The sequence below is a fragment of the Hypanus sabinus genome, chromosome 31 (genome assembly GCF_030144855.1).
Source record: "Hypanus sabinus isolate sHypSab1 chromosome 31, sHypSab1.hap1, whole genome shotgun sequence".
Taxonomy (NCBI): Eukaryota; Metazoa; Chordata; class Chondrichthyes; order Myliobatiformes; family Dasyatidae; genus Hypanus; species Hypanus sabinus.
The window spans coordinates 2,262,295-2,273,406 of record NC_082736.1 but is presented as its reverse complement, the minus strand read 5'-3'; the positions used below and the strand labels follow the sequence as shown (position 1 = coordinate 2,273,406).

Genomic DNA, 11,112 nt, shown 5'->3' with positions numbered 1-11,112 from the left:
CTGTTTCGAGAACAGACAGTAGTTCTGATTTGTCAGGGTAGTTTCTAAGAGGTAGATTCAAGACCCTGACACCCAAATGAATGATAGTTGTCAACCGAATCATCAGTCCTCAGTCCCCAGCACAGAGCGGGCAGCTGTGAATCCATTGAGGCAACCGGTCTGGCACAATCGACCTCGGTCTGGCTGAGTTACGTTGTTTTAACGGAGTCGTGACAACCCTATCAGCGAAGCGCCTTGGTTGCCTGATGTACTGAATTCCAGTTGAACGCATTCTTCGGGATTACAGCACTTACGAATGTACCAGACATATCTGTGATAGGCATTTCCGACTCTGCTCTGCATGGCGTTTGTAGTCTTTTATCTCACTCTTTGGTAGCCGTTTGGGAATGAGGGTGACTGGCTCTGTGCAGGCGCACCACAAGGCTGTATGCTGAGCCCCTGCTCTACTTGCTTTGCACTTCATGCGTGGCTAATCACGCCATTTTGAAGCTTGTTGACAGCACCACTGTCGTTAGCCGAACGAAAGGTGGAGATAAGTCAGTATTCAGGATGGAGATTGAAGATTCGGCTGAGTGATGCCACAACAAACACCTCTCACTCAGAGTCAGCCAGCCCAATGATTTCATTTTTATATTTTTAGTTTTTGTCAGCTCAAGCTGGTAAAACCTGAGGTATGGGCATAGCCACGCACCCTCATTTGTCAGTGGCGAGGAACTTTCAAACTATTCTAGTGGTGTCAAGTTCTGTGGCTTTCTGGAGATTTACATAAATATTGCTGTGTAGGCCTGATTGTTTAATGCTACCCCCTCCCTCGCACAGTTAACTAACGAACCGTGCCAAACGGCAACAGAACGTCAACCCCCTCCCTCGCAGTTAACCGTGTGAGATGAGGGCTCGCAGCAGTTTGGAACAGTGTGGTGGGTTTTCCTGTCGTCGATAACCGTCTCCCTTGTCGTGCTGTCGTTACTTGCCTGCATTCAAATTTCCAAATAAGTTTATTATCTCCAGTGCATTTCTGTCCCGAGATTACTTTTGTTGCGAGTGTGCTTGGTAAATTTGTAACAGAGTAATAATGATAATAGAATCAATGCAAGACTGTACCAAGCAGCGTGCAAAAGAGGAGAGAAGGCGTCGATCCGTGAGGACGCGGGGCAGGCGAGCTCCTGTGGTGGAGCTGACTAATTTCGATCCTGTGCAGCCGGTCTGAATGCTCTCCACAGTACCTCTGTAGAAATCTGTGACTGGCTCTGGTGACAAGACACTCCGAATGAAGTATAGATTTATATTTTGTGATGCCCTGGGGGGGGACGGGGACGTGGTCGACAGCCCGCCCCCGCACCTCTAATGACCAGTACAGTTTATTGTGTTATAATGCTTTTGTGGCATTATGGCGGGAGGTTCCGTTAGTTTATTGTTACATTTTGGCTTGGGCTATACAGTTATCCGCTTGTGTATTTGTGGGTCACCCCGACTGTAACCAGGGTGTGTGATTGTTCCCGGTGTGAGACTGGGTGGGTCATGGTGCCCGGTCCGTTTTGTGTCTATCACAACAAAATGGTTGTTGAGTTAACGAGCTTCCTCATCTGGCATTATGGACCAAATGCTCACTGCTACACACACACTCACATGCACACGCAGACAGACGGATGCACACTCATAGATACACACACACTCACACACACACAGACACGCGCACACACACAAACACACACTCACATGCACACACAGACAGACAAATGCACACTCATGGACACAGACACACACACTCACATGCACATACAGACACACACTCAGAGACACGCACACACAGACACACACACACTCACATGCACATACAGACACACACTCAGACACACACACACCCATGCACACACAGAGACAGACAGACACACACACACTCATAGACACAAACACACACTCACATGCACACACAGAGACAGACAGACACACACTCACATGCACACAGACACACACAATCATGGACACAGACACACACACACAAACACATGCACATACAGACAGACACACTCATAGACACACACAGACACACACTCACATGCACACAGAGACAGACAGACACACACTCACATGCACACACACACAATCTCTCACTCACACTCACACCCACACCCACACATATACAGTCATATATACAAGACAGCTGGTGTGGATCAGAAAACGAGAGAAGGGGACATTTTTCATTGCTTTCCCAGTCCTCAATAGTCCACACATGTTTCCTAAGCTTGGAAAAGTTTTCAAGGTTCACACTTCTCATTCCAGCGAGATGGCCTCCTCCCCAGCTGCGGCAGAATATAACCTGGGTCTTCACTGGCGTGTGCACTTGTTAATAATCAGCACCTCATGTTGTGCGTATCCCAGAGTTGTTGATATTCAGGGATGGATGGCTGTCTTTGTTCTTGGGCAGGCAGCCTTCCAGCTGGTCACTCTGAGCATTTGGAACAGAGCCATATCATTACAAGCATCCTTTGGAGCTCCTTTGTGTGTGTTTGGCAGCTGTCTTTGTGAAGACAAACATCATTTCCAATACACTGCTCTCTTGCAAAAGGACAGGAGCGAATCTGGGGGTCTGAATGCGTGAATGAAATCTCTGACAGAGAAGCCACCAGTTTAAAGTTTGAGGAGAAACCAGTTTGTTGTTCCATCATTGATCACTGCAATCTAAATGTTTTTTTTAACCTTTTTGATGATGGTTTAATCCAAACTGTGCTGTGTGTCTGAAACTGCTCTTTATTACACAGTTCAGGCAATAACATGTAACCTGGACGAGGACCCACGCTTGCTTCTCTGCGCTGGCTTCCTGCATCTTTTACAATTGATTTTACACTTCTCTTACTTGTTTTTGAGCTCTCAATGGTCTGGGACTGGAGTTGCATCACAGAATCACTTTTGTTTTATAATCCTGCTCGAGCTCTCAGGCCTCTTAAATTTAAACAATCTCCCTTGAGGTCAGCTTTTTTTGAAGTAGGCTCCTAAACTTTGGAATTCAATACCTGAAACCATAAGAGTTGCAGACTCCATTGACACTATTAAACACCTGATCAACCTTGCTTTTAACTAACATTTTTACATTTTATTCTCATGTTTGCACTTAATCCCATCGTGAGGCACTTTGAACTACATCGAGGGTATGAAAAGTGCTCTATAAATAATTAATTATTATTATGTTCTGTTCAATGCGCTTGAACAGAAAATCCTACAAATAGTAGTGGATACGGCCCAGTCGATCATGGGTAAAGTCTCCCTACATTGAGCACATTTACATGAAGCGTTGTTGCAGGAAAGCAGCCTCCATCATCAGGGACCCCACACCTAGGACCTGCTCTCTTCTCACTGCTGCCATCAGGAAGGAGGTACAGGAGCCTCAGGTCCCACACCACCAGGTTCAGGTACAGTTATTACCCCTCAACCATCAGGCTCCTGAACCAGTGAGGATAACCTCAACTCTGAACGGATTCCATTGGGAAGGAGGTACAGGAGCCTCAGGACCCACACCACCAGGTTCAGGAGCAGTTATTACCCCTCAACTATCAGGCTCCTGAACCAGTGAGGATAACCTCAACTCTGAACGGATTCCATTGGGAAGGAGGTACAGGAGCCTCAGGACCCACACCACCAGGTTCAGGAACAGTTATTACCCCTCAACCATCAGGCTCCTGAACCAGTGAGGATAACCTCAACTCTGAACTGATTCCATCGGGGAGGAGGTACAGGAGCCTGAGGTCCCACACCACCAGGTTCAGGAACAGTTATTACCCCTCAACCATCAGGCTCCTGAACCAGTGAGGATAACCTCAACTCTGAACTGATTCCATCGGGAAGGAGGTACAGGAACCTCAGGTCCCACGCCACCAGGTTCAGGAACAGTTATTACCCCTCAACCATCAGGCTCCTGAAACAGTGAGGATAACCTCAACTCTGAACTGATTCCATCGGGAAGGAGGTACAGGAGCCTCAGGTCCCACATCACCAGGTTCAGGAACAGTTATTACCCCTCAACCATCAGGCTCCTGAACCTGTGAGGATAACCTCAACTCTGAACTGATTCCATCGGGAAGGAGGTACAGGAGCCTCAGGTCCCACACCACCAGGTTCAAGAGCAGTTATTACCGTCAAACATCAGGCTCCTGAATCAGTGAGGATAACCTCAACTCTGAACTGATTCCATCGGGAAGGAGGTACAGGAGCCTCAGGTCCCACACCACCAGGTTCAGGAACAGTTATTACCCCTCAACCATCAGGCTCCTGAACCAGTGAGGATAACCTCAACTCTGAACTGATTCCATCAGAAAGGAGGTACAGGAGCCTCAGGTCCCACATCACCAGGTTCAGGAACAGTTATTACCTTTATGTGGTAACATAAAGGAACTTTGGTAATAAGTTTACTTCGAACTTTGCTGCTACTACTTGCAGAGGGCTGAAGAAACTGACAAAGTTCCTGCGTTCAACCTCTTCACTAAAGGTGGTTGCAGGTTCAGAGTCAACCTTCACTCAGTGGCCACTTTATTAGGTACAGAGACAACCTTCTCGTTAATGTAAATGTCTCATCAGCCATCTTATGGCAGCCTGCAGGCATGGACAAGAGGTTCAGTTGTAGTTTGGATCAAGCATCAAGCAGAATGGGGATCAAATGTGATCTAAGTGACCTTGACCATACCATAGAACATTACAGCACAGAAGCAGGCCTTTGGGCCCTTCTTGGCTGTGCCGAACCATTTTTCTGCCTCGTCCCACTGACCTGCACCTGGGCCATATCCCTCCAAACCCCTCTCATCTATAATGGAACCGTGGAATGATTGTTGGTGCCAGACGGGGTGGTTTGAGTATCTCAGAAACTGCTGATCTCCTGGGATTTTCACACACAACAGTCTCTAGAGTTCACAGAGAATGGTGTGAAAAACAAAAAAACCCATCCAGTGAGGGGCAGTTCTGTGGTTAATGAGAGAGGTCAGAGGAGAATGGCCAGACTGGTTCAAACTGACAGTAACTCAAATAACCACACGTTACCACAGTGGTGAACATTTAGAACAGCGTCTCTGAATTCACAACATGTCGAACTTTGAAGCGGACTGGCTACGGCAGCAGAAGACCAGGAACATACACCCACTGTTAGGCACAGGAGATAGTCCTCCGATTCCATTCAATGTAACATTGCTTTTTAAATGATCCAATGAGTTTAAACTAGAATTGTTGGGGGGGGTGGTGCAAACCAAACTGAAGAGAATGGGGAAAAGGAGGTTGGCTCACAAATAGAGAAAGCTTGTCGACAGTGCGACAGGGAGGATAGGCAGGGGATAGAGAAGGACGCGCTCAGACCGAAGGCTTGAGATGTGTCTGTTTAACGCAAGCAGTGTTGTGAACAAAGCGGATGAGCTTAGAGTGTGGATCAGTACTCTGAGATATGATGTGGTGGCCATTACAGAGACGTGGATGGCTCAGGGACAGGAACGGTTACTTCAAGTGCTGGGCTTTAGATGTTTCAACAAGGACAAGGAGGGAGGCAAAAGAGGTGGGGGTGTGGCACTGTTGATCAGAGATAGTGTCACGGCTGCAGAAAAGGTGGACGCCACGGAGGGATTGTCTGCGGAGTCTCTGTGGGTGGAGGTTCGGAACAGGAAGGGGTCAATAACTTTACTGGGTGTTTTTTATAGGCCATCCAATAGTAACAGGGATATCGAGGAGCAGATAGGGAAGCAGATCCTGGAAAGGTGTAATAATAACAGTTGTCATGATGGGAGATTTTAATTTCCCAAATATCAATTGGCACCTCCCTAGACCAATGGGTTTAGATGGGGTGGAGTTCGTTAGGTGTGTTCAGGGAGGTTTCTTGACACAATATGTAGATAAGCTTTCAAGAGGAGAAGCCGTACTTGATCTGGTATTGGGAAGTGAACCTGGTCCGGTGTCAGATCTCTCAGTGGGAGAGCATTTTGGAGATGGTGATCACAACTGTATCTCATTTACAATAGCATTGGAGAGAGATAGGAACAGACCAGATGGAAAAGCATTTAATTGGAGTAAGGGAAATAATGAGGCTATCTGGCAGAAAATTGGAAGCTTAACTTGGAAATAGATGTTCTCAGGGAAAAGTACGGAAGAAATGTGGCAAATATTCAGGGGATATTTGTGTAGAGTTCTGCATAGGTACGTTCCAATGAGACAGGGAAGTTATGTTAGGGTACAGGAACCGTGGTGCACAAAGGCTGTAATAAATCTAGTCAAGAAGAAAAGAAAAGCTTACAAAAGGTTCAGAGATCTAGGTAATGTTAGAGATCTAGAAGATTATAAGGCTAATAGGAAGGAGCTTAAGAAGGAAATTAGGAGAGCCAGAAGGGGCCATGAGAAGGCCTTGGCAGGCAGGATTAAGGAAAACCCCAAGGCATTCTACAAGTATGTGAAGAGCAAGAGGATAAGACATGAAAGAATAGGACCTATCAAGTGTGACAGTGGGAAAGTGTGTATGGAACCGGAGGAAATAGCAGAAGAACTTAATGAATACTTCAATATTCACTATGGAAAAGGATCTTGGTGATAGTAGTGATGACTTGCAGCAGACTGAAAAGTTTGAGCATGTAGGTATTAAGAAAGAGGACCATCAATGGGGATGGGAGAGGTTCTGGAGGGTTGTGGATGTTGTTCCTTTATTCAAGAAAGGGCGTAGAGATAGCCCAGGAAATTAAAGACCAGTAAGTCTCACCTCAGTGGTTGTTAAGTTGATGGAGAAGATCCTGAGAGGCAGGATTTATGAACATTTGGACAGACATAATATGATTCTGAATAGTCAGCATGCCTTTGTCAAGGACAGGTCGTACCTTAAGAGCCTGATTGTATTTTTTGGGGATGTGATTAAACACAGTGATGAAGGAAGAGCAGTAGATGTAGTGTGTATTGATTTCAGCAAGGTATTTGATAAGGTACCCCATGCAAGGCTTATTGCGAAAGTAAGGAGGCATGGGATCCAAGGGGACATTGCTTTGTGGATCTATAACCGGCTTGCCCACAGAAGGCAAAGAGTGGTTGTACACAGGTCATTTTCTGCATGGAGGTCGGTCACCAGTGGGGTGCCTCAGGGATCTGCTCTGGGACCCTTACTCTTCGTGATTTTTATGAATCAAGTCAAGTCAAGTCACTTTTATTATCATTTTGACCATAACTGCTGGTACAGTACATTGTAAAAATGAGACAAAGTTTTTTCAGGACCATGGTGTTACATGACACAGTATGAAAACGAGACTGAACTACGTAAAAACTATACTAGGCTACAGACCTACCCAGGCAGGACTGCATAAAGTTCACAAAATAGTGCAGGCTCTGGGTATTGAGGAGTCTGATAGATTGGGGGAAGAAACTGTTGCATAGTCTGGTCGTGAGAGCCTGAACGCTTTGGTGCCTTTTGCCAGATGGCAGGAGGGAGAAGAGTTTGTATGAGGGGTGCGTGGGGTCCTTCATAATGCTGTTTGCTTTGCGGATGCAGCGTGTAGTGTAAATGACTGTAATGGCGGGAAGAGAGACCCCGATGATCTTCTCAGATGACCTGGATGAGGAAGTGGAGGGATGGGTTCGTAAGTTTGATGATGACACAAAGGTTGGAGGTGTTGTGGATAGTGTGGAGGGCTGTCAGAGGTTACAGCGGGACATTGATAGGATTCAAAACTGGGCTGAGAAGTGGCAGATGGAGTTCAACCCATATAAGTGTGAGATGTTTCATTTTGGTAGGTCAAATACGATGTCAGAATATAGTATTAATGGAAAGACCCTTGGCAGTGTGGAGGATCAGAGGGATCTTGGGGTCCGAGTCCATAGGACACTCAAAGCAGCTGCGCAGGTTGACCCTCTGGTTAAGAAGGTGTATGGTGTATTGGCCTTCATCAATTAGGAAATTGAATTTGGGAGCTGAGAGGTAACATTGCAGCTATATAGGACCCTGGTCAGACCCCACTTGGAGTACTGTGCTCAGTTCTGGTCGCCTCACTACAGGAAGGATGTGGAATCCATAGAAAGGGTGAAGAGGAGATTTACAAGGATGTTGCCTGGATTGAGGAGCATGCCTTATGAGAATGGGTTGAGTGAACTTGGCCTTTTCTCCTTGGAGTGACGGAGGATGAGAGGTGACCTGATAGAGGGGTATAAGATGATGAGAGTTATTGATCGTGTGAATTGTCAGAGTCTGAAATGTTGCCACAAGCGGACACAGGTTTAAGGTGCTGGGGAGTAGGTACAGAGGAGATGTCAGGGGTAAATTTTTTACGCAGAGAGTGGTGAGTGCGTGGAATGGGCTGCCCACAACGGTGGTGGAGGTGGATACGATAGGATTTTTTAAGAGACTTTTGGATAGGTACATGGAGCTTAGAAAAATAAAGGGCTATAGGTAAGGCTAGTAATTTCTAAGGTAGGGACATGGCACAACTTTATGGGCCGAAGGGCCTGTATTGTGCTGTAGGTTTTCTATGTTTCTATGAGGTTTATGGAGCAGGATGACTGGTAATGGGGTCAGTGGAAAGAAGCAAGGATGTTGCTGTAATATAGCCATTACAAATGATGAAGTTCTCAGCTTGTCTCCTGAGAGAGAAATACAATGATTCATTCATCACATGAACATCGAAACATACAGTGGAATGTCCTTTTTGTCTCAATAACTAACACTACTTAAGGATGTGCCGAGCTGTAATGGTATTGGGCTCCCTGTCCACAAATTCCCAAACTCTAAAGAGTACTTTTAGTCCTATCTGATGTAGAAACAGTACTGTGCGAAAGTCTTGGGCACGCAAGCTAAATACATCTGCAGAAGTTTCAGGCACATTATGTAAGCAGAGTGCCTAAGACTTTAGCACAGTACTGTATTTACTGTACTCCACTGCCCGCGTCATTTTGCGGGCAGAGGAGTGAGGGGGAGCAGAGTGTAGGCTGAAGGGCTTTGGCTCAACGGGCTTGGGCGGAAGTGGGCGAGGCAGGGTTGGTTTAGGTTTCATTTTTCCTGTTATTTGAGGAAAGGGGAAATTATGAGTGTGAGGGCAGCTTCTTGTTCTCGGTGTCGGATGTGGGAGGTCCTGGAGTCTCCCAGCCTCCCGATGTCCACATCTGCGCCAGGTGCGCCAAGGGACCGTGTTAGGGAACTGGAGATGCAGCTCGATGACCTTCGTCTGATCAGGGAGACTGAGGAGATGATAGAGAGGAGTTACAGGCAGGTGGTCACTCCGGGGCCACGGGAGGCAGACGGATGGGTCACGGTTAGGAGAGGGAAGGGGAAGAGTCAGGTAATAGGAACTACCCCAGTGGCTGTACCCTTGACAATAAGTACTCCTGTTTGAGTACCGTTGGGGGGGTGGGGGCAGCCTACCTGGGGGAAGTAACAGTGGCCGTGCCTCCGGCACAGAATCCAGCCCTGTGGCTCAGAAGGGTAGGGAAAGGAAGAGGAAGGCGGTAGTTAGGGGGTGTCAGATAGGCAATTCTGTGGACATGATCAGGAGACTCGGACGGTAGTTTGCCTTTCTGATGTGGCCAAGATATCCTGAAATGGGAGGGTGATGAGCCAGAGGTCGCGGTATATAACGGTACCAATGACGTTGGTAGGAAAAGAGAAGAGGTCCTGAAAGGAGAATATAGGGAGTTAGGAAGGCAGCTGAGAGGAAGGACCACAAAGGTAGTAATCTCAGGATTACTGCCTGTGCCACACGACAGTGAGAGTAGGAATGGAATGAGGTGGAGGATAAATGCGTGGCTGAGGGATTGCAGTGGGGGCAGGGATTCAGATTTCTGGATCATTGGGACCTCTTTTGGGGCAGGTGTGACCTGTACAAAAAGGACAGGTTACACTTGAATCCTAGGGGGACCAATATCTTAGCGGGGAGATTTGCTAAGGCTAATGGGGAGATTTTAAACTTGAATGGTTGGGGGTGGGAATCAAATTGAAGAGACTAAGGGAGAGGAGGTTAGTTCAAAAATAGAGAAAGCTAGTAGACAGTGTGTGAGGGATTATCGGCAGGTGATAGAGAAGGGGAGTGCTCAGACCGAAGATGTAGGGGGGAAGGAAGATAAAGATATTAAAGTTGATTGCATAGTTATGGATAAACAGAGAGGAAGAGGTGGAGAGTTTCTTAAAAGCATTTATATTAATGCTAGGAGCATTGTAAGAAAGGTGGATGAGCTTAGAGCATGGATTGATACCTGGAATTATGATGTTGTAGCTATTAGTGAAACATGGTTGCAGGAGGGGTGTTATTGGCAACTAAATATTCCTGGATTTTGTTGCTTCAGGTGTGATAGAATCGAGGAGGAGGGGGAATCAAGAGGGGGAGGTGTTGCATCGCTTGTCAAAGAAAATATTACAGCGGTGCTTTGGCAGGATAGATTAGAGGGCTCATCTAGGGAAACTATTTGGGTGGAATTGAGGAATGGGAAAGGTGTAGTAACATAGGGGTGCATTATAGACCATCTAATGGGGAGCGAGAATTGGAGGAGCAAATTTGTAAGGAGATAGCAGATATTTGTAGTAAGCACAAGGTTGTGATTGTGGGAGATTTTAATTTTCCACACATAGATTGGGAAGGCCATTCTGTGAAAAGGCTGGATGGTTTGGAGTGTGTAAAATGTGTGCAGGATAGTTTTTTGCAGCAATACATGGAGGTACCGACGAGAGAAGGGGCAGTGTTGGATCTCCTGTTAGGGAATCAGATAGGTCAGGTGACAGAGGAATATGTTGGGGAGCACTTCGGCTCCAGTGATCACAATACCATTAGTTTCAATAGAATTATGGAGAAGGACAGGACAGGACCTAGGGTTGAGGTTTTTGATTGCTGATGGGTCCATTCCCATCACACGGTAGTGCAGTGATTAGCACAACGTTTTACAGTACCAGTGACCCGGGTTCAATTCCCATCACACGGTAGTGTAGTGGTTAACACAACGTTTTACAGTACCAGTGACCCGGGTTCGATTCCCATCACACGGTAGTGTAGTGGTTAGCACAACGTTTTACAGTACCAGTTACCCGGGTTCGATTCCCATCACACGGTAGTGTAGTGATTAACACAACGTTTTACAGTACCAGTGACCCGGTTCGATTCCCATCACATGGTAGTGTAGTGGTTAGCACAA

The 11,112-nt window shown here is 46.6% G+C and overlaps 1 protein-coding gene across 3 annotated transcripts in view; it reads left to right on the top strand.

Moving 5' to 3' along the window:
* LOC132383728 (pyruvate carboxylase, mitochondrial-like) overlaps positions 1-11,112 on the top strand; it is a 950,497-nt gene that overhangs the window by 356,782 nt on the left and 582,603 nt on the right. The window lies entirely within an intron of this gene.